Genomic DNA, 27,989 nt, shown 5'->3' with positions numbered 1-27,989 from the left:
GGACGCACGGATGGATGTGATACAAAAAGCGTCGGGGATACGGAAAAAAAAAAGTCACGCCAAAAATTGAGCAGGGATGCCGATCCGTTATCTGCATCCCTGATCAGCGCTTGGCGGGACGCACGGACGGACGCGATACAAAAAGCGTCGGGGATACGGAAAAAAAAGTCACGCCAAAAATTGAGCAGGGATGCCGATCCGTTATCTGCATCCCTGTTCAGCGCTTGGCGGGACGCACGGACGGATGCGATACAAAAAGCGTCGGGGATACGGAAAAAAAAGTCACGCCAAAAATTGAGCAGGGATGCCGATCCGTTATCTGCATCCCTGATCAGCGCTTGGCGGGACGCACGGACAGATGAGGTGTAAAAATGGACAGGGGATATGGAAAAAAAAAAAAAAGTTATACTCACAGTACCCAGAGGACTAGCAGGAGGATCACTGACCAGAAGAGCTGCAGAGGAACAGATGGCAGAGAGATGGACAGCTTTACAGGAGCAGCAGGCAGATCAGCAGAATGCCCAGGAAGGACCCAGCGATGGACGCAGATGTGATCAGGCCGGTGAAGACAGGTAAGAGGACGTCGGGGGAGAGCAGAGGGGGAGAGGGGGGGGAGTGAGAGCAGAGAGGGGGGGGGGAAGCAGAGGGGGAGGGGGTAGAGCAGAGGGGGAGACCGGAGAGGGAGCTGCAGAACAGAGATAATGGGGGAGGCAGTCAGATCGCGGGGGGAGCAGATCGGGATGTCGGGGGGGGGGGGGTTGGGGGGAGCAGATCGCGGGGGGGCACGGCAGGGGCTACCATGGCAGCGCGCAGGGGCACCACGGGAGCGCGCAGGGGCACCACGGGAGCGCGCACGGGCTGGCTGCAAAGTGAGCACAGTACTCACGTGCAGCAGCGGTGACAGCTAGGGCGGCGGCGGCGGCAGCAGCGGCGGTGGCGTGGTACCACAAGTACCAGCCACTGCACGCTGCAGACATGTTGGGGGAGGGCTCGCAGGCCAGCACAGGCCTGGGGAGGGCGGCCACCGGCAAATCACACCGCCCCACTGCACACTGATTGGAGCGATTGCGCGTCATAGCACGATCGCTCCAATCAGTGCTGCAGGGGCTGGGGGCGGCATGTTTGAGGTCCACCTATGATATGCTGCAGCAGCTGCGGCATCTCATAGCTGGATCTCACAGGATCGCACTAATTCGGGCATTATTTTTGCCGAAATTAGTGCGATCGATGTGGTTGGCGGTTCAGATTTGAACAGCCAATCACATCGATCGTCGATAGGGGGTGGCGATGCCGCCCCCCCTAGGGTCAAGCAAAGGTCCCCTGCTGTAAGAAACAGCAGGGGACATCATTTGAAAGCCGTTGCTATGGCCACGGCAATCAAATGAAGTTTAGGCAGTAAAATTACGTCCCTGGTCGTTAAGTCACGTTAAAATAGGACGTAATTTTACTGCCCGCGGTCGTGAAGGGGTTAAGCAGGATACTTCATCTGCAGACCTACCACGTACTCCTCTGATGCTCTCTGATACACTTCTATGTATAAATCTGCTTTTTCAGTGATTTCCCCTTCATTGGAAGGTACATTGGTGTATTATATTCTTATAACTTGTATAGTTTTCTGGATTTCCCCACATCCACCTGATGTGTTGCTGTCATTGACATATACCTGTTCTATCCACACAGGACTTTCGCTTTTTCCTGCTTGAAATCCCCCTGACCTAACAAGATACATCAGGTGAAGTTTATCACCCCGCACCACAACCTATTTACAGCTGTACACTCTTACATACAGACCTAGTCAAATTCAGCGAGACCAGGTACAGATGATTAGTTGTCCCCCCTTTTATCATTACCTCTACCAACCCTGCCACACGGGTAGGTACACTCCTTTTCTCCTCCTTTCTCCCTCTTTTTTCCTTCCATTGCTTCCCTTTTCTTTCCTTTTTCTCTTTTCATGGCTTCATTTTTTTGTCATATATGCCATCAACAGATAACCTGAAGTTACCTCGGGACGTGACCTTTCTGCCAGGTGATCGGACACTCTATCCGATTTTGATTTACCATCACTAATCAGTTTCCCTGCTGTGGTACGTTCATATATATAGGGGCCTTGGCCGGTACCTTATACATCTATTTATCTAATCTAACTACCTATATACATTAGCTCCCTATATGAGCACGGATTATATCATAATTCTCTTTCTCATGTTTTTCACCATTGACTCCTGTAGGAGACTTACTCTGTTACATACCAATTCACGGCACGTCATTGATGGGCACTCTGCATAGCATCATATACACAGGTTTACCTACAAGGTACGCCTCCCCTTCTCCTTTCTTTTTCCTTTTACCTTGCTTGGACTTGGATAATCAGACCTTTTACTAAATTCTGTTCTATTCGTATAATCCATGGATAATCGTCTTCCTTATCTCCTTTCACCATAGACCGCGTGCGCAGTCTTTCCATTTGTTTTGACGATCAGTTTTGTCTCCTATTCACACTGATGTAATTTGACAGCTCTCTGGACACATAGGTATGTGTTCATATATTAAGTATTGTCACTTCTCTAATGACTGTCTTCATGTCTCAACAGATTGTCACTTAGCCTAATGGAGAATTTTTTTTATGTTCCTCCTATTGGTGCCTATGAAATCTATGTATATGTTGTTTTGTGGTCCTTGCGGTTTCCGCCATTTCCCCTACATTTATGATGTATTGTATTATTTGAAAGCATAACAGTGTTTTACTGCTTTTTCATTTGTATTCTAATTTTCTAATGTATATTTTTCTTTTTCACTAGTCCTAATGTCCCTGTAAAAGATCCAGGTGGATCGAAACGTTGGACGGACTATTTTTTGTATATACACAATAAAACATTTTTTTCAAGCCATATCAAGGATTCTTCTATTACATTGTGGTGTGCCGGATAGACTTTATCGTATTGCTGAAGTCACTATGTGACTGCAAACTGCCAAGTCTTGACAATGTGAGATATGCACCCTGTCACAATTCTCCTGTATGGCCTATATGAATCTTGAGCCATTTGTAACCCCGACTTCACCACTGATTAGCAGTTGTCAAGTTGCCAATCAGTGATGGAGTGGTTGGACTAGGAAGCATGAGGCAGCTTGTCCTGTAACGATAATCTGTTACATATAAAATAGCAAACTACAGCCTACTAAGTGAAACATCCCTGGAATCAGGCCTTCTTCCACTACATCATGGTGCTCTCAGCAAAAACCTGGTGACAGATTCAATTTAGGCCTCTTTCACATGTCCGTGGAAAATCCCACACGTTTTGTACGCACGTCTAAAAAGGTGCTTATGGCCCTCCATGTGCCGTGATTTTGGCACATGAGTGTTCTCCGTGTTTTATCCGTAATAATACACAGAGAACAGGAACTTTATGCTAACTTGTCTCTGGCGCTGCTCTCCGTGGTGCTGTCGTCTTCCGCTCTTCGGCCATGCCGACTACTCCCCGCTGCTTCTGCTTCCGGTCCTCTGTGCAGTGAGTATGCGATGAGCATAATGAATGGGGGTTGGAAGCAAGTGACAGCAGCGCGGGAGAAGGGGAGTGTAGAAATTAAATTTCACAGAAACATGGTTTTCTCCGGTACGTGTCACACGGATCACATCTGTGTGACACCCATGTACCGGAGACATGGATGTGTGAAGGGGGCCTAAAGCAAACTGAAAGGCCTTTACTTTTTGCGATAAGCTAGACGGCCACCAAGAATGAAATAACATTAGTTGTTACCCTCTCCCAAAAGCAAGTTTATCATACAAATAAGAATTAAACAATTAACAATCTACAAGTAGAGCTTAATGACCTGTATATTTACTCCTATGGCATAAATCACTTCTCCAACAATGACAGCTATAAGCTTGACAAACAAAATTACGTACTTTTAATATCAATGAGAAATTACATTGCCAACTATATATTACAATGTCAGATTGCAAAACAATAGTCTTATCGAATAATCCAAACTAATGTTCCCTGTTACCATCAGCACAGTTTAAAGTATATAAGTCCTGTACACATTTTATACAGGTAAATCCGTCACAATAATTATTTTGAGAAAACAGATTTCCAGCTTATCGTCCAGATTAATAGCTTATTTAATACTACAAAGCTAACCAGATATCTCATCTATTTTATCTTTTACATTTGGGTGAATATGACAATTTAAAGGGAACCTGTCAGCAGAAATTTTGCTTTAAACCTTAAAGTTTCCCCTTCTGCAGCTCCTGGGCTGCATTCTAGCAAGGTTCCTGTTGTTATTGTGCCCCCTTTTAGACCAAAATAAATATTTTATAAAGTGGTACCTTTTGGTCTTCTAAATTATCCATGGGGGCGGGCTGTCTGGTGTCCGTTACTGTCCCTCCTGCCGATTTACGCCGTCCCCCAACGCTCCATTTCATACTTCAGGACGCCGCGCATGCGCCGTGCGACTGTACCAGGACTGTGCACTGTGTGCACAGTGTGACCGCTGGTGACGTGTTGCGCAGGCACGAGATTATGGGCGGCGCTGTGATTGTCATCAGCAAGTGCCCGCCCATAATCTCGTGCCCGCTCTTTCCCCTCTGCCTCCAGCGTTCTGCGCAAGCGCTGGAGAGATGACCCGACGTCACCTCTTTTCCATCTTGCCCTGCAGCAGGAAATAGATGGGAGGAGCGGAGCAGGACACCACCAGTTACGAGAGGTGACGTCGGGTCATCTGGCCAGCGCTTGCGCAGAACGCTGGAGGCAGAAGGGAAAGGGCGGGCACAAGATTATGGGCGGGCACTTGCTGATGACAATCACAGTGCCGCCCATAATCTCGTGCCCGCGCAACACGTCACCAGCGGTCACACTGTGCACACAGTGCACAGTCCCGATACAGTCGCACGGCACATGCGCGGGACCACGGGCGCACTGGGCGGCGTCCTGAAGTATGAAATGGAGCGTTGGGGGACGGCATAAATCGGCAGGAAAGACAGTAACGGACACCAGACAGCCCGCCCCCATGGATAATTTAGAAGATTTGCATACCAAAAGGTACAACTTTATAAAGTATTTAATTTGGTCTAAAAGGGGGCACAAAAACTATAGGAACCTTGCTAGAATGCAGCCCAGGAGCTGCAGAAGGGGAAACTTTTAGGTTTAGAGCAAACATTCTGCTGACAGGTTCCCTTTAACATGCTAGAAGTTGAAGGATGCTTTATTAGTGCAAATTTGTATAATTACCAACTACTTTCTGATCAGAGGTTTCTAAATACTGCTGTTAGGTGTGTGGGGGTATGGCTCACTCGGTTGCTGAGACCGGAACCATTTCTATTAAAATTTCGGCTGGTTTAATTGCTGTAAACCACTCCAAAAGGATAAACATTAATCGCCTTTTCCCAGGTACAAATTAACAGGAAAACCAAATAACAAGGTCATAAGGTACTGCAGGGCCCGCCTGCTAAGGATAATGTCCAACTCTTTAACCAAACTAACACCGCTGGATATCTACCGTATTTTTCGGACTATAAGACACACTTTTTTTTCTCCCCAAATGTTGGGGGAAAGTGGGGGGCGCATCTTATAGTCTGAACGTAGGGCTGCGGGGAATGAGGGTGCTGCGGTGGAGCGGGTCATTGGCGGCATGAGCAGTAGTAGCGCCTGCCGTGACCACGTGGGTCCGCTCATTTCATATGCATGCATGCGGGATGATGGGCGGGGAATGCGCGCATAGTAAACAACCGGCCCGCATGATCACCCCTGTCAACTACAGCCTGGAGTGATCATGTGTGGCTGTATTCACTGCTCCCTGCATACCATCATCAGCGCGGGGTGCAATAAATCAGTATACTCACCGGCCACGATCCCTGCAGCATCGCTCGTCCTCCTGTCTGCCGGCCGTGGCTGTGTGTGGAGACTAGCGGTGCACACAGCGAGGACGTCATCGCTGTGCTCACGTGTCCACACACAGCCGCGGCAGACAGACATGACGACATCGTGATGCTGCAGGGATTGTGGCCGGCTCCACAAAGGTCAGCGGCGCTGCTGCTGGCACAGACGGGAGGAGGAGCGATGCTGCGTGGAGCGAGGAAAGGTGAGTATGAACATTTATTTTTTTTTGTGTGCCAAAGGGTGGGGCCATATAGCAGGATGGGGGTATATAGCAAGGTGGGGCCATATAGCAGGATGGGGCTATATAGCAAGGTGAGGCCATATGCCAGGATGGGGGTATATAGCAAGATGAGGCCATATGCCAGGATGGGGGTATATAGCAGGATGGGAGCACATACCAGGATGGCAGTATATAGCAGGATGGGGGACATATATATATATACACAAGGCAGGAAGATCATATACAAGGCAGGAGGATCATTACCAGGATGGGGTACCTTAGTAGAGAATTTGAGGACATTACCCCCATAAGTGTCAGCAGCAGATCCTCGCCCCATAACAGTGTGTCATGACCACATTTTTTGCTTAAAATTTTATTTTCCCATTTTCTTCCTCTACAACAAGAGTGCGTCTTATGGTCCTGTGCGTCTTATAGGCCGAAAAATACAGTACACACATCCACACACAGACAACGTACAACTACAGGTCTCCATGTTACCTTAAGGGCTGCACCACAGGGTGGGGATATGTGAGCAGTCATACTCACCCATCTCTGCTCATAAACCCGGTCCTGTCACACACTATTAACTCTCACAGCATTTACCATGCTGGAGCCTGCTTCTGGGCTTAAGGCTACTTCACACATAACCATATCGCTAATGACATTGTTGCTACGTCACAGTTTCTGTGACGAAACAACAACTTCACCAGCGATCTCGTTATGTTTGACACGTACTAATGATCTACCCCCTGCTGTGAGATCGTTGGTCGTTGCTGAATGTCCTGGGCCATTTTTTAGCTTGTTTGAGTCCTGCTGGGCAGGATGGATCTGTATGTTTGACACCTACCAACAATCTCGTTAACGACCTAGATAAGAACTTAAAGTGTGACACATAGGCGTGTAGTTGCGTCACCTTTTCCGCGCCCCCTTTGCACCGATTGGTTGGCGCGGAGAACAGTACTGGGTTCTGATTGGGTATCGCTTCATGCTTTGTTCCTTTTTGAGCCTTGCATTGAAGATAGAACCTGCGACTCCACCCGGATTCATTCGTACTTTGCTCCCGGTTGCTTGCTTGCTTTTCGGATCGAAGCTGCATCTCCACCCGGATTCATCCCTCAGTTGTTCCGGATTGTTTTGCTTTGAGGAACGAAGCTGCGATTCCACCAGGATTACCTGTTCTTCATTGATAGACGGTTATACTCCCTGGACACGGTAGGTAATTTTTTGGGGTCTCAAATTTGTTTCACGTTCTAGCTATTATAGCATGTTAGTATTTATTATGCTAGATAATAAAAGTGACTGGCTTTTATCTGTGTACATAATGCCATTTATAGGGGGGTCATGTGCCTACACCCATAGTGCCGTTCTGCTATATGTCCTTATACTAGCATCGCTTGCCATTTTGTCTCTCTGCTACAGCCGCCATTTTGTGTCTCTGCCACAGCCACAAATAGAACAGGTGCACTTGCACTTTTATGGGGGTGGCCATTTTAGTGTCTCTGCCACACCCCAAAAAAAAAATTGTGATTGTTTTATTGCAACTTCTCTCATCTTTACATATAATTTTTGCAGTGTGGACATAATGAACGACACGCAGCGTGCTGTGATGGGTGCTGCATTGCTATTTGAGGCTACGTGAAGAGGAACAGAGGTGTTCCAAACGAAAGAGTCGCATGTGGACCAGAGAGTGGCTGTAGAAGAGGTAAAAATACTCCCACATGCAACTTGTAAGAGAGCTGAAGGAGAACAGGATTTCCTCAGGATTTCCACAACTTTCTGTGGCTGTCAGAGGAATCAAACTTTTACTGCAAAGAGCTGCGCCTCTTATTCAGCGCAAGAATACAGTGATGCGTGCTGAGGTCCTGGCAGATGAAAGATTGGTAGTCACGCTGCGATTCCTGGCCACCGGACGCTCCCTGCAAGACTTGCATTTTTCTTCTGCAATTTCAAGGTCCCTGCTCAGCGTTCTAATTACAGAGACATGTAGAGCTATTTTCCACAGTCTACGTAACTACATTGAGTTTCCCAAAACGGTGGAGGAATGGAAAAAGATTGCCTCTGATTTTGAGCAGCTTTGGCGGTTCCCCAACTGTGGTGGGCCTTTGGACGGAAAACATGTGCAGATCACTCAACCACTGAACAGCGGAACCTATTTCTATAATTATAAGGGCTATTTCAGCATCATCCTAATGGACCTTGTTAATGCCAATTACGAATTTATTGGTGTTGATGTTGGCATGAATGGCAGGGTTTCAGAGCACACAGGCTTTGGTGAACGTTTGCACAACAGTGCACTGCACTTGCCTCCCAACTCTGACACTACCCGAAACCTTAATTTTTTATTTGTGGGCGATGAAGCCTTCCCGCTTCATCCCTATCTTATGAAACTATTCCCCAGAAAAGTCTAACGGCGGAAAGACAAAATGTTCAATTAACGCTTATCAAGGGCACTCGGGGTTGTGGAAAATGCCTTTAGGATCATGGCAAATCGCTTCAGAGTTTTCCACACACCGATTAACATGAGGCTACCATCAGACGCAGTAGTTTTGGCGTGTTGCGTGCTTCACAACTTCCTTCGCTGGAGCGATGCAATTGCGTACTGTCCAACAGGCTTTGTAGACTCTGTTGACTTAAACGGGGAACTGGTGCTTGGTGAATGGCATTCCGACGCTCTAGCAATCGCAGGCCTTCAACCATTGGCGCCCGGCAGAAATACTGATGATGCGAAGGCCTGTCGAGAAAAGTACTGCCAATATTTTAATGGTCCTAGTGCAATTACGTGGCAGCATTAGATGGAGTATTGTATTGATCACATTTGTACTGAGCTTTAATTTCTTATATTGATTTGTTTAATAAACTTTCCTTTTTAATTTTAAAATATTTGTTAGATGTAGTGTTGTATTCATCACATTTATACTAAACTGTAATTTCTTGTATGGATTTGTTTAATAAACAGTTCTTTTTACTTTTCACAAGATTTGTTTGTCATTCATTCACTAGTAAGGGCTACTTTACATCAGCGCAATTTTTTAAACAAAATTTTTTTGTTACGAACTTTGGTTAGGAAGTTAGAAGGGTTCAAAGTTCATCAGCAATTTCTCATTTTTCCAACAAAATTTACTCAAAAAAATTTTTAGGGACCATAATCACTTTTGAAGTGACTTTGAGAGGCCTACAGGGCACTTTACATGCAGCGACATCGCTAGCTATGTTGCTGCTGATCGCACCCGCCCCCGTCGTTTGTGCATCACAGGCAAATCGCTGCCCGCGGCGCACAATATCGCTAGGCCCAGTCACACGGACTTACCTGCCTAGCGACATCGCTGTGGCTGGTGAACAGCCTCTAAGGGGGCGGTTCGTGCGGTGTCACAGCGATGTCACACGGCAGGCGTCCAATAGAAGCGGAGGGGCAGAGACCAGCCGTATGAAAGACTGCAGGAACGGAATCCCATCATGACGCATACAGTGCGTTGAGAATCATTTTGGCATCAACTGCGTGCCAAAACGTGCGCCCAAACAACTGATTTCCACCACATGTAAGATATCAGTGTACTCAGGAGAAATTGCACAATAAATTTTATGGTGCATTTTTTCCTGATACCCTTGTGAAAATACTAAATTTTATGGCTAACGTAACATTTTTGTGTAAAAAAAGTAAAATTTTTATTTTTTCCTTCCACATTGCTTTAGTTCCTGTGAAGTGCCTAAAGGGTTAATAAACTTCTTGGATTTGGTTTTGAGCAGTGTGAGGGGTGCAGTTTTTAGAATGGTGTCACTTTTGGGTATTTTCTGTCACTTAAGGCCACTTTACACGCAACAACGTTGCTAACTAGGCCGGATGTGCGTCACGAATTCCGTGACCCCAACGACATCTCGTTAGCGAATTTCTCCTGAGTACACTGATATCTTACATGTGGTGGAAATCAATTGTTTGGGCGCACGTTTTGGCAAGCAGTTGGTGCCAAAACGACCCTTGACGTACCGTATGCGTCGTGGCGGGATTCCGTTCCTGCAGCTCTTGTTACCAGTTTCACTGACATGTCACCATTGCTGTAGTTACGTGAGGACCTGTAGTCGACCTCAGGGGGGGTGGCTTTGCCACCCATGGCTACGATTGCTCTGATTAGTAGTTGAAAGTGACAGTTTCACTTTCACCTTCAATCAGAACAATTGTAATATTTCACCAATGAAACTTTGAGAAATATTAGAATCCAGCCATGGCCGATGATGCAATATTGATGCAATGATGCAAGACTCTTTCATTTGGAGAGAACATGTACCGAGATCCGCAAGAAGCTGGCGGATCTGCGGTACCGTTCTAGTGGTAGAATCACTGCCATACAGGCGAGAGGCTGCGCAACCGTGGTGGGTGTAGATGAGAGTGCCTATTGAAGCTATAATGGTATTAAAATAAATTATATATTATATATATATATATATATATATATATATATATATATATATATATATATATATATATAATATACATACATACATATATACACACACACTGTACATACATACATACAGTACAGACCAAAAGTTTGGACACACCTTCTCATCTCTAGAACAACTATTAAGAGGAGACTTTGTGCAGCAGGCCTTCATGGTAAAATAGCTGCTAGGAAGCCACTGCTAAGGACAGACAACAAGCAGAAGAGACTTGTTAGGGCTAAAGAACACAAGGAATGTACATTAGACCAGTGGAAATCTGTGCTTTGGTCTGAGGAGACCAAATTTGAGATCTTTGGATCCAACCACCGTGTCTTTGTAGAAAAGGTGAACGGATGGACTCTACATGCCTGGTTCCCACCGTGAAGCATGGAGGAGGAGGTGTGATGGTGTGGGGGTGCTATGCTACTGACACTGTTGGGGGTTTATTCAAAATTGAAGGCATACTGAACCAGCATGCCTACCACAGCATCTTGCAGCGGTGTGCTATTCCATCCGGTTTGCGTTTAGTTGGACCATAATTTATTTTTCAACAGGACATTGACCCCAAACACCTCCAGGCTGTGTAAGGGCTATTTGACTAAGAAGGAGAGTGATGGGGTGCTACGCCAGATGACCTGGTCTCCACAGTCACCAGAACTGAACCCAATCAAGATGGTTTGGGGTGAGCTGGACCGCAGAGTGAAGGCAAAAGGGCCAACAAGTGCTAAGCATCTCTGGGAACTCCTTCAAGACTGTTGGAAGACCATTTCTGGTGACTACCTCTTGAAGCTCATCAAGAGAATGCCAAGAGTGTGCAAAGTACTGTAGTACTGAAAGCAAAAGGTGGCTACTTTAAAGAACCTAGAATATAAGACATATTTTCAGTTGTTTCACACTAAGTATTTCATTCCACATGTTTTAATTCATAGTTTTGATGCCTTCAATGTGAATCTACAATTTTTAGAGTCATGAAAATAAAGAAAACTCTTAATGAGAAGGATTCACTTTCTAAGCTCAGTGTATGTTTATTTAAATGTCTTTTATTATGCCATCCCTTTGCTCTGTTTGTGCATAGATTTGTGTTTCTTCAGATATTTTGTCATACCATGCCTGAAGAAGGGACCTGAGATGTCTCAAAAGCTTGCTTTGTAACATCACTTTATTTTATTTTCGTTCGCCATTAAAAGGCATCACAAGATTATAATTTTGTTCCTCTCACTGAGAACATTCAATAATTTTTCAACTGGCTAACACGGTACCAAAACCTTTTCACTTGTAACATAGCCATGTGTGACGCCGCAGGAACAACGAACAACCAGCGGCATGCACCACCAACGATATTATGAAAAGGAGCGACGTGTCAACAATCATCGATTTTCGTTGATAGTCGCTCCTTTGTATCACACGCTGCGATGTCTCTAACGGCGCCGGATGTGCGTCACTAATGACGTGACCCCGACGATATATCATTAGCGATGTCGCAGCGTGTAAAGCACCCTTTAAACATGAATCTCGTACCTCTTAATAATAAGCAAACAAAAATTATAAATTTTAAAAACTTTTACCATTCCCTCCATAGGAATCTCGACATTGGCAGACCTCCTCTCTTCTCAGTCGTGCATAATGGCATCCCAGAGAAGAATTCTGTCTGCACAGAAGAGACTTATGGCCAAAGTCGACCATCATGCAGTGATGCTGGCCGTTATGTGGCTGGCCAGGCAGAGGGCAGCAGCCGTTAATTTTCTCTTTTATAAATTTTTTTTTTTTTTTAGTTTGAATTTACATGTTTTTTTATAAAGACTTTAAACTGGATATCCGCTGTTTGGTACGTGTCACTTCAAAAAGAAAGTAAACATTATCATCACTCACAAACATTAAATTACATGTATGCATCTGTATAGATGCACCAACCCCATGATCCCGCCTTTGGCCTGGTAGTAACTATATGCTGAATTAAGTAAAGCAGGCTGCAAGATTGAACCAAAAAAAAATTTATTATTACAATCCACGTGTTACCAGTCGAAACAATCAAGTAAAATTACGCACAAATGATAATCTCAGTTGCCATCTTCGTATCGGGTGGCATATCCTGGCCTGGTGGGAGAAGAAAGTTGAGCTAAAAAAGATTGATTAGAATACATGGGATACTGTGTGTGGGGGGGGGATAATGAGGGGGGGGCTCAAGGTGCAGGTTTGGAGGAGGCATCCTCTTCGTTGTACTGCGGAGGGGCTGTGGATGAGTCCATGAATTAAGATTAGATGGATCTGGCTCTATCCTACTACTCAAAGTAACAGTTTCATCCAGTTCACCGTGTGATGCCTTCCTTAGGACCTCGAACATGAGTCTCTCTGCATGGTCCCTCTGTGTGGCCTCCAGTTTGCTCAGTCTGACAGCGGCAAATATGGCAAAGGTGTCGACTGGTATGCTTTTGTGCTGGGCTAAAACTTTGTTGGCTTAGGAATAAAAATCGGCGGGTGTCACTGGGCGGCCTTCCTTTTCCAAAAATTAGGTCGCCGTGGTTCAGCAGAGGACACAGGTTCTTCAGTAGCCTCCTCAAATCGCCTCTGAAGTTGTGGGATGTGGTCCAATCGGGGCGTCACCATATTTGGCTGAGGGTGCTGCGGGAACAGAAAAATAATTTTAAAGTAAAAGCCATACATTTTTAGAAGTATTATATGAAATTTAAGTGTGCCAAAAATTGTAAAGGAGTGTACTTATCTGAACTGGAAGGGATAACTTTTTAAAACTGCACAATAAATCATGGTAAAAAGTAGTTACTATTTTGTATTCAACTATGGCATGTACATACAAAGTTTTAATGCTATGTACCGTGAAGCAAATAAGCTCGTACTTACATCTACAACAGTGGAGTCTATCGTGATGTCCTCAATAGGGATCTCCGGTTGCGGATCCAGGGTAGGTGTATAGGAGCATCCCATTCTTCTGGGTAACTCCTGGTCCCGCGTGAATTCAAGTAGATCGTACTACCATAATGGAGATACATAGACCTGGTCAGTGCCGGCCCCAGACTTTTTCAACCTCTCCACCTTGTTCACCTCCTTCCTGTAGAATGTCTGCAGCCCCTGGATTTTCTTCTTTACGACTGTCATCCACCGCCTCGCCTCCACTATGCTTTTTAAATAGTTCTACCAATTGTGCATCGGTCTCTTGTTTTTTTTATCTGTTTGAATAAATCAGAGGATTTTATTTTCCAGAGGCAGGGCATTGAACGATACATCTCCAACAGCTCGTGCACAAACTCTTCAGTGTTGTAATAAGACATCTGAAAGAAAGACTGCAAAAATTATATGTAAAGATGAGAGAAAATACAATAAAGCCACAATTTTTTGTTGGGGTGTGACTGAGACAATAAAATGGCCGCCCCCATAAAAGTGCAAGTACACCTGTTCTATTTGTGGCTGTGGCAGAGACACAAAAAAGAGAATTTTGTTACTTACCGTAAATTCTTTTTCTTATAGTTCCGTATTGGGAGACCCAGACCATGGTTTCTCTTTGTCTCATGGCCAGTGTGAACATGGTCTCACAAGTTCCATGTATACCATCTCATACTCCGGCTCACTTTTTTGTTATGTAGTTTTTTTTTTTTTGTATTCAGTACAAACAGGGAGTGGCCCCCTTCTCAGCGAGCTGGACATTTCATTCTGTGAATCCCCCTGACTGTGTGTGTCCTGTTGGGACCCGGTCGCTCTCAGCCCTTAGCCACATTGAGGCCTATTTTAGACCCATGGTAAGGTTTTAATATTAGAGAGTGTAGGTACTATCCCAACTGGGTACACCTTGACGTTTGGTGGGATAGCTTTATGCTTTTTTTGATCAAAAACAGTGTTTACTAAGTACCCTATGTTTATATGCACTATGCTTTTATTTAGTTACAGCAGGGTATGTTTTCACATTTTTTTTCCTTGGTTTCTCCATGACCATGGGTGTTTAGCTTCTGCCTCCAGAGGACACACAAAGTACTACACTTAAAAGTGTAGCTCCTCCCTCTGAGCTTATACACCCCCTGGTAGCCAGTCCTAGCCAGTTTAGTGCAAAAGCTGAAGGAGAATAACCACCCACAAGTAGAACCGAGTAAGAACCGGAACAACCGGAGACTCTGTCCACGACAACAGCCGGTGATAACACACGGAACAAGAAAATTGCCAACAGGCAACAGGGAGGGAGATGGGTCTCCCTATACGGAACTATAAGAAAAAGAATTTACGGTAAGTAACAAAATTCTCTTTTTCTTTATCGTTCCTTTGGGAGACCCAGACCATGGGACGTTCCAAAGCTGTCCCTGGGTGGGAATAAACAGAAAAAAACTAAGAAGTAGGCAGAACCTAACTTCACAAATGGGTGACAGGCGCCTGAAGGATGCGTCTGCCAAAGCTCGCATCTGCCGAAGCATGAGCATGCACTTGGTAGTGCTTCGAAAAGGTATGCAGGCTAGTCCAAGTGGCAGCCTGACAGACTTGTTGAGCCGTAGCCTGGTGCCTAAAAGCCCAAGAGGCACCGACAGCTCTGGTCGAGTGTGCTTTGATCCCCGGTGGGGGAGGCACCTGAGTACTCTGGTAGGCATCCGAAATGGTCGATCTAATCCAACGGGCCAAGGTCGGCTTAGAAGTAGAGAGTCCCTTGCGCCGCCCTGTGGTTAGCACAAAAAGAGAGGTGCACCGCCTAAGCGCAGCGGTGCGAGACACACAAATCCGGAGAGCACGCACCAGATCTAGAGTATGCAACGCTTTCTCAAAGCGATGAACAGGGGCCGGACAGAAGGAAGGCAAGGTAATATCCTGGTTAAGGTGGAAGGGAGAGACCACCTTAGGAAGAAAGTTCGGGGTCGGACGGAGAACTACCTTGTCTTGGTGAAAAACCAAAAAAGGTGACTCCGAGGAGAGCGCAGACAAATCAGAGACTCTCAAAAGGTGGCCTTTCTAGTTGCCATAACTTCTCTCAGGAGAAAGACGATACAAAGAAACCTCCCTAAGGGGCTCGAAAGGGGGTTTCTGCAATACCGTGAGGACCAAGTTAAGGTCCCAGGGATCCAAGGGCCGCCGATAAGGCGGAATGATGTGAGATGCACCTTGCATGACGGTGCGGACCTGAGCCAGCCGGGCGAGACGCCGCTGGAACAGCACTGATAGAGCTGAGACTTGTCCCTTGAGAGAGTTGAGGGACAGTCCTAGCTGCAGACCGGACTGTAAAAAAGACAGAAGGGTCGGCAACGAGAATGGCCAAGGAGAATGGCCGGAAGAGCGACACCAGGACAGGAAAATTTACCAAGTCCTGTGATAGATCTTGACGGAGGAAGACTTACGGGCCAGAGTCATAGTGGAGATGACTTCAGGTGGAATACCAGAAGCCGTCAAAATTCAGGACTCAAGAGCCACGCCGTCAATTTGAGTGCCGCAGAATTCGGGTGGAAAAACGGACCTTGCGAGAGCAGGTCTGGACGGTCCGGATGATGCCACGGCATCTCCACGGACAGTTGGAGCAGGTCCGGATACCAAGCTCGCCTGGGCCAGTCCGGTGCAATGAGGATGACTCGACGGCCCTCCATTCTGATCTTGCGCAGGACTCTGGGCAAGAGAGCTAGAGGGGGAAACGCGTAGGACAAACGAAACTGGGACCAGTCTTGAACCAGAGCGTCCGCGGCGAAGGCCTGAGGATCGTGGGAGCGAGCCACGTAAACCGGAACCTTGTTGTTGTGACGGGATGCCATTAGGTCCACGTCCGGAGTGCCCCACTTGCGGCAGATTGACTGAAACACTGCCGGGTGCAGGGACCACTCGCCACCGTCCACGGATTGACGGCTGAGATAATCTGCCTCCCAGTTTTCTACGCCAGGGATGTGGACTGCGGATATGGTGGACTTGGACCTCCAACATTGCCAGGCGGCTGCGTGTCCCGCCTTGGTGATTGATGTAGGCAACCGCTGTCGCGTTGTCTGACTGGACTCGAATGTGCCTGCCCGCCAACAGGTGGTGAAAATCTAGGAGAGCTAGAAGCACAGCTCTGGTTTCCAGCACATTGATTGAAAGGGCTGACTCGGACGGAGTCCAAGTGCCCTGTGCTCTGTGGTGGAGATGTACCGCTCCCCAGCCGGATAGGCTGGCATCCGTGGTGAGAATCACCCAGGACGGAGTCAGGAAGGAGCGCCCTTGGGATAGGGAGAGGGGTCGAAGCCACCACTGAAGAGAGCTCCTGGTCCATGGCGACAGAGCCACTAACCTCTGTAAGGAGGAAGGCCGCTTGTCCCAACAGCGGAGAATGTCCAGCTGCAGAGGACGCAGATGGAACTGGGCAAAGGGAACCGCCTCCATAGAGGCCACCATTTGACCCAGCACCTGCATCAGGCGCCAGAGGGAATAACGGCGGGGCCTCAGGAGAGCGCGCACCGCTAGCCGGAGAGACTGCTGTTTGATTAAGGGCAACTTCACAAGTGCCGGCAAAGTCTCGAACTGCATCCCTAGGTACGTGAGACTCTGGGTCGGAGTCAGAGTGGATTTGGGAAGATTGACAATCCACCCGAATTGGGCTAGGGTGGCGAGAGTGAGCGAAACACTCCGCTGACAGTCTGCGCTGGATGGACCCTTGACCAGAAGGTCGTCCAGATAAGGAAGCACTGCTAACCCCTGGAGGTGCAGGACCGCAATCACTGCCGCCATGACCTTGGTGAATACCCGAGGGGCCGTGGCTAACCCGAAGGGGAGAGCCACGAATTGGAAATGATCCTCTCCTATCGCAAAACGTAACCAACGCTGATGTGACACTGCGATTGGCACATGTAGATAGGCATCTCTGATGTCGATGGACGCCAGGAACTCCCCTTGGGTCATAGAGGCAATGACTGATCGCAGAGACTCCATGCGAAAATGCCGCTCCCGGACATGCTTGTTGAGAAGCTTGAGATCCAGGATGGGCCGGAAGGTACCGTCCTTTTTTGGAACTAGGAAGAGATTTGAGTAAAAACCTCTGAACCGTTCCTGCAAGAAGGCGGCGGCCTTGGAGCAGGGGGGAGTTGAGAGAAAAAAATCTGTTTGGAGGGCTGGAAGAGAATTCTATCCTGTAGCCGTGAGATATGATGTCTCTCACCCACTGATCGGAGACTTGCTTTAACCAAGCGTCGCCAAAGTGGGAGAGCCTGCCACGACTAAGGACGTGGCTGGAGCGGGCCGAGAGTCATGAGGAAGATGCCTTAGTGGCAGAACCTCCTGCGGTCTTCTGCGGACGCACTTTTGGGCGCCAGTTGGATTTCTGATCCTTGGCTGAGTTAGCGGACGAGGCGGAATGCTTAGAGGATGACCAGTTGGAGGAACGAAAGGAACGAAACCTCGATTGATTCCTACCCTGGGCGGGTTTCCTGGTCTTTGTTTGTGGCATGAAAGTACTCTTCCCGCCAGTAGCTTCTTTAATGATTTCATCCAGCTGTTCACCAAACAGCCGTGAACCATCAAAAGGGAGCCCAGCAAGAAACTTCTTTGAAGAAGCATCTGCCTTCCATTCTCGAAGCCACAAAATCCTGCAGATAACAAGAGAATTAGCTGAAGCCACCGCAGTGCGGTGAGCAGCCTCTAGCATGGCAGACATGGCATAAGATGAAAAAGCTGAAGCCTGAGCAGTTAAGGTAACCATCTCAGGCATAGATTCCTTGGTGAGGGAATGCATCTCCTCTAGAGAAGCAGAGATGGCTTTGAGAGCCCACACTGCTGCGGAAGTCGGGGAAAACGCGGCCCCCGCAGCTTCATACACAGATTTGGCCAGAAGGTCAATCTTTCGGTCAGTGGAATCCTTAAGTGAGGTGCCGTCAGCCACCGACACAACGGTCCGGGCTGAGAGCCTAGACACCGGAGGGTCTACCTTTGGGGAGTGAACCACTCCTTGACCACCTCAGGTGGAAAGGGAAAACGGTCATCAGAACCACGCTTTGGAAAGCGTTTGTCAGGGCAGGCCCTGGGTTTGGTCACAGCAGTCTGAAAACTGGAGTGGTTAAAGAACACACTCTTCACTCTCTTAGACGAGGTAAACTGATGTTTTTCTGCCAAAGAGAGTTGCTCCTCTGACACTGGCGGATTGAGATCCAGCACAGAATTAATAGAAGCAATCAAATCACTAAGATCTGAGTCACCCTCAGAGAAATCGATGGGATACATAGCCTCCGAGCCCCCAGTGAGGGCATCCTCCTCATCTTGAGAGTCAGCTCTTGAGACAGAGCCGTGGGATGGGGAGGGGGGGAAACCCTGCGCCTTCTCTTAGAAGGACGGGGTCTGGGATCAGATGATGAATCCTCCATGAGCTCCGATGGACGGAGGTCAGAGGATAGGAGTCCTCTGTCAAGAGTATTAGAGGCACCCTGTGAGGGAGGCTGATGCATATTCATCAAAGTCCTGGACAAAAGTCCCATGGACTCAGCAAATGACTGGGATATGGACCTAGAAAAGGACTCTACCCAGGCCGGGGGTTCAGTCACAGGTGCAGCAGCAGCCTGAGAGACCACTGGGGGTGAGACTCCAGGCTGTGGCACCGCCAAGTTAGAGCAACCATCAGTGTGGATAAATGCTCGGCTCAGGCAGCAGGAGCGTACATGCAGCGCATGCAGAATAAAGCTTTGGAGCCTTGCTCCTTGTGTTAGACATGCTGCTGGAGTGGGGGCTTTGCAGAGAATGAACCCCAGGGAGAATATACAGAGGTCCACAACCGGAGACCGGCTATGGCTTACCAGACCGCCGAGCGCGGTGTTGTGTGCCCTCCAGATCCCGAAGCCCGGTCCCCCAGTGCGCAGCACCTCAGCAGAGATGCAGAATGCAGGATGTCCCAGAGCAGAGTGAACTCTGCCTGAGAAATGGCCCCCGGAGCGAAGAGAGGGGGCGGGACTAGGGGCGTTCCTATAAAAGAGCGGGAACTGGAGGGCTATAGAGACCTGCAGGGAAGGAGGGACGCCCCAGCAGTGGGGAGTGTCCCTCCCCTGTGTAGAACGGCCGCCGGGAGGAGTCGAACCTGTCCCTCTGCATGAGTGACATGTGAGGGCATGAAAATGAAACTAGGCCTCCGGCGAAGCCAGGGCCTAAATTTAAGCGGCGAGGCCGACAAGCAGGCACCATCGGCGCGGTTCTCAGGCAAAAGCTAGAGAACCCGCCGGAAAAGTTAAAACAATCACATACAGCATACTCTCCCCTTACAATAAAGAACCGGGACCTCCAACATAAACGTCTCAGGTACTTAGCTGCTGAGACGCAGGGCCATGTCCCTGGGGATGAGTGCTCCGGTCCAACAGAATCCTCAAGGGGCTGTGGATGGAGACCGGACTCCTGCCAGGCATGGAGACCGTGCTGGCTCCCACTTCAAGCCAGAGCCCAGAAGGGATGGTGAAGGAGCGCGGCATGTAAGGCTGCAGCCTTGTAAATCAACCTTAACAACACCGCCGACACAGTGGGGTGAGAAGGGACATTCCGGGATTCCAGACATGGACCCGCTTTTCTTCAAACTCTTTCCAAAAGTCAAACAAATCAGATGAGAATGCATGTGTGGATGTATGCCTCCTGACACAAAGCAATAAACTGGCTAGCACTGGCTACCAGGGGGTGTATAAGCTCAGAGGGAGGAGCTACACTTTTAAGTGTAGTACTTTGTGTGTCCTCCGGAGGCAGAAGCTAAACACCCATGGTCTGGGTCTCCCAAAGGAACGATAAAGAAAAGGCGGTTGTAGCAGAGGGACAAAATGGCCAGCGATGCTAGTATGAGGACATATAGAAGAACAGCACTATGGGTGTAGGCACATGAGACCCCTATAAATGGCATTATGTACACAGATAAAAGCCAGCCACTTTTATTATCTAGCATAATAAATACTAACATGCTATAATAGCAAGAACGTGAAACAAATTTGAGACCCCCAAAAAATTACCTACCGTGTCCAGGGAGTATAACCGTCTTTCAATGAAGAACAGGTAATCCTGGTGGAATCGCAGCTTCGATCCTCAAAGTAAACACTCGGGAACGAAGGAGGGATGAATCCGGGTGCAGATGCAGCTTCGATTCGAAAAGCAAGCAGGCAAGCAACCAGGAACAAAGTAAGAATGAATGCGGGTGGAGTCGCAGGTTCTATCCTCAAAGCAAGGCTCGAAAAGGGACAAAGGATGACGCGATACCAAGTTGCCTTCTAGGCCGCCCGCCTAATCAAAACGCAGTATTGGCCACCAATCGGAGCGGAAGGATGTGGAAAAGGCACCGCATATGCACGCCTATGTGGCTCACAGCGTCAAACACTACGCCCCTATTCGAGGTCGGAATCGTTACATAGCTGCTGTGTGACAGGGTCCCAATGACCAACGAGATCGTTATACTGGTCGCTCCATCGTTACTAAAGAAAATGACTGACATCTCACCAACTACTTAACAACGATCCGGGAACTGTGACATAGTAACAATCTCATTAACGATCTCGTTATGTGTGACTGGACCTTAACATCACAGCGGCCATCAACCTCGATGATACATATCTCCCTTACTGGACATTTCCATTGGCCTTAAAAGGTGCTGTACAAAATAAACGGACTCACAATCTAAGAAATATCCTTATATACTACTTTAACTTTTTTTTCACTTTTCGGTTACAAAAATAATACAGTTTGGCTATCATTATGAAAAACTATGTAGTCAGGTTATTTACACAACAATATTTTCCTTTAGTATTTGTGAATCAAAATCAGGAATGGAACTCACAGAGAAATAAAACTAATTTATAAAATACTGTATAGAGGATTAATACCAATATGATAAGGTGTGTAGAGCACTGGTATTTAAAATTTAACCTTTATTAATTTAGTATTAAAATTATTATAAAAACCAAACAAGTGAAACCACAAGGTAATTGACACAACGTACAGTTTGGATGTCTGCAAAGACTCAGCAGGAGTTATGCACAATTCCCTCACGGTCCTCCTGGTTCAAACGTATTCATCCAAATAGAATTAAAGTGACATTGTGCAAAACCGTTGTCCTCCCAAAAATTGCACCTTTGCCCTATGAGTAACACTTTTTTTGAAAGTGGCTGTGTGCAAAAACTTATAAAATACTGACCAAAATTACTGCCACATGACTAACACCAAAAGGCACAGCCCATGCGCTGCCATGGCCACTTTGAGTGTAGTGCATGCTAAATCGAGCAATCAGCCATAATTCACCTCTGTATTTGGGTGTGGCTTGTTCATGGGAATTCAGCCTTTTCGTATTACAAAAACAGATATCTGATTGAGCACTAAGTGTGAGGGCAGATGAGTTTTTCACACATAGGACTTGCACCCTTAATAGTTATGGGGTTATTCATATGTATATGTAGTTTTGCATACTGAGTGGTCTGCACAAAATCACAGAGGCATGTCCTATTTTCATCTAAGTCTTGGATCAAACAGTCACTAGATATATGGGAGAAAAAAAAACAAAAAAAAAAAAAAAAACCAGACCGGACTTGTTGCCATCTGTGAGATGCCAGTTTTTCATGGTCTGTGATATGAGAAGCTGGAGAAACCTCCTTCAAATTTTTTTTTATCTGAGAACAACTGATAAAACTAAGGTTTGTTTTTTTTTGCATATGAGAAAAGTCACTATAGTAATCAATCCTTAATCATAATGAAACTAATGAATCCTTAATCATAATAGTTCGACTTTTTCTGACTGTGCTAAGGTTAGTACGGTTATTTTGCTGGCTTAGGCCTTGTGCCCACAGGGCGTTTTACAGCGTTTTTTCTAGCGTTTTTCATTGCTTTTTTTAATCAATAAAAGCAAGGAAAAAGCATCCCAGCAAAGTATGAGAATCGGGACATGCTGTGCCCACGTTGCTTCTTTTTCAGTTGCTTTTTTTCTTGCTGAAAAAAGAAGCAAGATGTCAATTGTTTTAGCGTTTTTCCTGCTTTTTTCCCCAATTGACTTCAATGGAGTCAGGGAAAAAAGCAAGAAAAAAATGCATGTGTAATGCCCACGTTGCTTTATATTTTATGCGTTTGGGCGTTTTTAGGGAGAAAAGAAAGCTATGGCTATGTAGATTCCTTCATAGAAGAAAGCCACATAGCCAGCATTGGCAGCTATTTCCTTATTTCCCATTGTTTACCGCAACACCTCTACAGGGACCCCCGCTGATGTCACAAGGTAAAGAGTTCATCCCAGCGGGGGATCTCCAGGAAATCCCACAGTAATCCTCCTGCATGAAGTGTATTCACCTCCTGACATCCCCAAACTTATACAGCGAGGTGTCAAGGTAAACAATGCAGGGACCACCGCTGATGTCACAAGGTAAAGAGTTCATTCCAGCAGGGATCTCCAGGAATGCGGGGGGCATTGCTCGGTAATCCCCCTGCATGAATTGTATTCACCGAACTTCCCTGCAGCAACATGTGAGGGTAAACAATGCAGGGACCCCCGCTGACGTCACAAGGTGAATAGTTCATCCCAGCGGGGGATCTCCAGGAAAGCCCCCGGTAATTCTCCGGCATGAATTGTATTCACCTCCTGACATCCCCGGACTTCCCTGCAAAGAGATGTCCCGGTAAAGCACCGCAAGAATACTGAATGCCCGGTGCACAGCCTATGCCACATAAATGCAGGCAACCCCCGCTGACATCAAGGTGAACCCCGAAAAACCCCGGTGATCCTCCTGCAAGAACTGTGTTCACCTTGTGCCATGCACCAGGCATTCAGTGTTCTTGCAGTGTTTTACCGACACCACTCTACAGGGAGGTCCGGGGATGTCACAGGTGCATACAATTCATGTAGGAGAATCACCGGGGTTTCCTGGAGATCCGCCGCTGGGATGAACTCTTCACCTTAAGATACCGTCACACTAAGCGACGCTCCAGCGATCCCATCAGCAACCTGACCTGGCAGGGATCGCTGGAGCGTCGCTACACGGGTTGCTGGTGAGCTGTCACACAGGCAGATCTCACCAGCAACCAGTGACCAGCCCCAGCGACGCGTGGAAGCGATGCTGCGCTTGGTAACTAAGGTAAATATCGGGTAACCAACCCGATATTTACCTTGGTTACCAGCGCACACCACTTAGCGCTGGCTCCCTGCACACCTAGCCACAGTACACATCGGGTTAATTACCCGATGTGTACTCTGCTACGTGTGCAGGCAGCAGGAGCCGGCTTCTGCGGACGCTGGTAACCATGGTAAACATCGGGTAACCAAGAAGCCCTTACCTTGGTTACCCGATATTTACCTTCGTTACCAGCGTCCGGCGCTGCTCACCTCTCTGCAGACTCCCGGGTCACGTCCGATGGGCTCCAGCACCTGCCGGTAAGCAGCTGATTGTTAAAAAGCCGGCAGGCTTGTCACCGCTGGACGTAAACAATCAGATGATGAATCAGCTGATCTTCGCTGGACATAAACGATCGGGTGATGCTATCAGGTGATAGCATCAGCTGCTTACCAGCGGGTCCTGGAGCCCATGGGACTTTTAAACAATCAGCTGATGTGTAATCTGATTCAGGTCCTTGAACCTGTGTCAGGTTCAAAGACCTGAATCCAATATCATCTGATCAGAAGGCAAACCGATCAGATGATGTGTCATCATCTGATCAGTTTGCCTTCTGATCAGATGATATTGGATCCGGATTGGATATCGCGGGACCCTCGTGTGACGACATGGACTCTCATGGATTAAAGTTTCTTAAAATCCAGCCAGACAGCATGATAGATTGTCTATAGACGGGGGAGAAGTCCCTCATTGTTTTTACAAGACTCTTGTTGACTCAATGTAATTGTGTTGGCCATTGAAAGCCAGAGGTATTGTTCTCCAGACATTTCCAGTAACCATTGTATTGTAGTTGTGTATTGATAATGTAATTACCTTAGTAGCCATTGTCTAGTCGGTGACTCCCAGTTTACATGTACACCCTCAGTCTTTCTATGCACATCATTTAAATGAACATTGTCCATGCAGCTTGAAATTCCTCCAATGGGAGAAGCAATCTTGTCCAACCAATCGATGAGGACGCAGTGTATCCAAGTGGAAGGTTGTGGCTATAAAAAGGACTTCTTTAAGCCACCAGGGGTTGTTGATGGATGCTGATGGATCCAGTCTAAGCTCTTTGGAGCTGACTAGAGGATCAGGATATCTTATGGCTTCAATCTAGGGACTCCGGACCCGGTTGGAGACCATATCCACAGCCTAGGGATTTCGACTCCGGCTGCCAGGATTTTAACATCAAACCAGGACTACCTAAGGAGGACACTCAGGTTGGGACAGTTCAGTCACCTGTTACAGACTTTGCAGACCTCAGACAGCGTGGAACCTGTGAGGCATGGACATTCTAAATCCCTGGTGAGCCAGCAGAAGGGTGAGACTCTGTTGCCTGTTACATTTGTGTGTTTTGCTGATTATGTGTTATGTGCCGTTAATTGTTTGGGGATCCAATAAAGTCTAATTATTGTGGTTCACTCACCCTGTGTTGTCTGAGTAGTGTTACGCCCACGGTTAAGGAGGCTGGCGTTCAGTTGAGATGAGCCCTGAGCCACGCTGTCATTCTAAAGGCGGCGGGTTTTGGTGGACGAGAGCACCCACTGAGCCCCGTGTCTCCACACCTCGACCCAGGACTACGGCGGAGGGGAGTTCTTTAGTTCAATAAAGATGGAGTCACTAATTGTGTTGTGTTTTATTTCTAATAAAAAATATTTTTCTGTGTGTTGTGTTTTTTATTATCTTTACTAGAAATTCATGGTGGCTATGTCTAATATTGGCGTGGCACCATGAATTTCAGGCTTAGGGCCAGCTTATCATACAAAGCTGGCCCTAATCCCATTATTACCCAGTGAGCCACCCGATACCAGGGCCACTGGAAGAGTTGGATACAGCGCCAGAAGATGGCGCTTCCTATGAACGCGCCATTTTCTGGGGTGGCTTCGGACTGCAATTCTCAGCGGGGGAGGGGCCCAGAAAGCTTGGGCCACCCTGTGCTGCGGATTCCAGTCCCCAGCTGCCTAGTTGTACCTGGCTGGACATAAATTGGGTGAAGCCCACGTCGTTTTGTTTTTTTTTTTTTTTAATTATTTTATGAAATTCATAAAATAATTAAAAAGAAGGGCTTCCCTATATTTTTGGTTCCCAGCTGGGTACAAATATGCAGCTGGGGGTTGGGAGCAGCCCGTACCTGCCTGCTGTACCTGGCTGGCATACAAAAATATGGCGAAACCCATGTCGATTTTTTGGTTTTCTTTTTTTTTTTTTTTTTTAAATAAATTTAAAAACACATAACCCAAAAGGGTTAGGGGTAAAGAAAAAAAAAATGCGTCGGCTCCCCCTGCATCTTTAATTGCTAGCTAAGAGTAACCCAAACAGCTACTAGCTGCTAACCCTTACTGCTTGGTGTTACCTTCACTGGCAATGGAAAATCCAGGGAAGCCCTTTTTCCTTGAGGTTTTTTGCCAAAAATCTAAAAAAAAATGACGTGGGCTTCGCTCAATTTTTGTGTCCAGCCAGGTACAACCAGACAGAGTGGCCCAAGCTTTCTGGGCCCCCTGCTGCATATTGCAGTCTGCAGCTGCCCCAGAAAATGGTGCTTTCATAGAAGTGCCATCTTTTGGCGCTGTGTCGAACTCTCCCAGCGGACCTGGTGTCGGGTAATAAGGGGTTAATACCAGCTTTGTTTTACCAGCTGGTATTAAGTCCGAGATTCTTAATGTCAGGCCAAGTTTGACCCAGCCATTTAGAATCTCCAATGAAGGGTTACACCACACAGAAAAAATACTTTATTAGAAATAAATACACAGACACAGTTAGGCTACTTTCACACATCCGTTTTTTTGCCGCCGGTTGCGTTTTTTTTTTTGCATAGACTTACATTAGTGCCGTATTGTGCCGCATGGGCCTGCGTTCGGTCCTGTTTTTGCCGCATGCGTCAGATTTAGCCGATGCCGCGGCCGGAACGTTGCCTGCAACGTTTTTTCCTCCGGCAAAAAAAAAACGCATCGCGCCGCATCCGGCCGCTCCGGCGCATTTTTCAATGCATGCCTATGGACGCCGGATGCGGCGCGATGCGGAAAAAAACGCATCTGGACGCCGCATGCGGTTTCTTCCACTGCGCATGCTCAGTAGCGTGCCGCAACCGGAAAAAAACGGACCGGCCGCATGTAAAAACTTATGCAAAGGATGCGGTGTTTTCGCCGCATCCGTTGCATAGGTTTCACAGCCGGATTGAGCCGCACAGCTCAAACCGAATGTGTGAAAGTAGCCTAAGGGACTCCATCTTTATTACTCCCTCTCACCCCTCCTCGATCCTGGTCTTCTGTCACAGATCTAGCTCTGCTACATCAGAAAGCACGGGGGAGGAAGAACACTTCTGCTCCTCGTGCTGTCTAATCACTCAATGAGTGAGCAGAGACTGCGGGTTGGTAAGCGGTGACATCACCGCTGCCACCATTGCCATAGTAACCTAATGAGCGAGTTACTATAGCAACAGTGATCTCTGAGTACCTGATTCCCGGCGCCGCTATTCACCTGCATGAGCTGGTGAATACCGGCGCCGGTAAACGATCTAATGGATCATCATTTTCCTGTCACTTTTATTCCAAAATGGAGATTGACGAAAATGGGTTGAAGAAGGAAATGATATCAGAACACCTTTTTTTTTCATACCCAACTTTAATGAGCTGAAACAAGCATTCAATAGTAAAAAAAGCATGAAAAGAAGCATGAAAAAAAAGCATGAAAAAAAAAGCATGAAAGCATGAAAAAAAAAAAAGCAGGAAAAAAAGCATGAAAAGCAGCATGAAAAGAAGCATGAAAAAAAGCAAGAAAAAAAGCATGAAAGCAAGCAAGAAAAAAAAGCATGAAAGCATGAAAAGAAGCACAGAAAAAAGCAGCTTTTTTTGTGCTGAAAAAAAAAAAAAAGCACTGTGGGCACATAGCCATATTATAGCACAAATAATTCCTCAGCGCTTTGCAGACCTCATCATTACTGTCCGCATGGCAGCTCACAATCTAAATTCCCTACCAATGTGTCTTTGTAATTGCCTGCGACATTGTATCTCTAAAGTGAAACGGTGTCAGCCATCATGCTAAAAATACCATGCCATTCAGGCCCAGTCTCATTAAAGGGATTATCTACTACTTTTACATTGATGGCCTATCCTTAGGACAGGTCATCAATGTCTGATCAGCCAGGGTCCGACAACCTGCACACCCGCCGATCAGTTATACTCTATGCAAGCGGCAGCAGCAAGTAGCTGGAAATGCTCAGTTCTGGAGCTGCCCCATCAAATGATAGCAACTGAGGCCGCGTATTGCACATCCGCCTCCCATTCAAATCAGTAGGAGGTGGATGTGCAGTACTTGGCTGTGGCCACTATCAGAAAACAGGGCAGCTTTGAAACAAGCATTTCTGGCTGCCTGATGTCACTGGCGACACCGAGAACAACTGATCGGTGGTGGTGGTGTGGGATATCGGACTCTGGCCGATCA

General features: G+C 47.0%; 1 protein-coding gene across 1 annotated transcript in view; it reads right to left on the bottom strand.

Annotated features, from left to right (window-relative positions):
• The window catches only part of CORO2A (coronin 2A), a 287,230-nt gene that overhangs the window by 93,405 nt on the left and 165,836 nt on the right, over window positions 1–27,989 (bottom strand). The gene's annotated exons all lie outside the window — the stretch shown is intronic.

This window comes from Anomaloglossus baeobatrachus, chromosome 1 (genome assembly GCF_048569485.1).
Source record: "Anomaloglossus baeobatrachus isolate aAnoBae1 chromosome 1, aAnoBae1.hap1, whole genome shotgun sequence".
Taxonomy (NCBI): domain Eukaryota; kingdom Metazoa; phylum Chordata; class Amphibia; order Anura; family Aromobatidae; genus Anomaloglossus; species Anomaloglossus baeobatrachus.
Note: the sequence above shows the minus strand (reverse complement) of the source record. Positions and strands in the feature narration are given on the sequence as shown.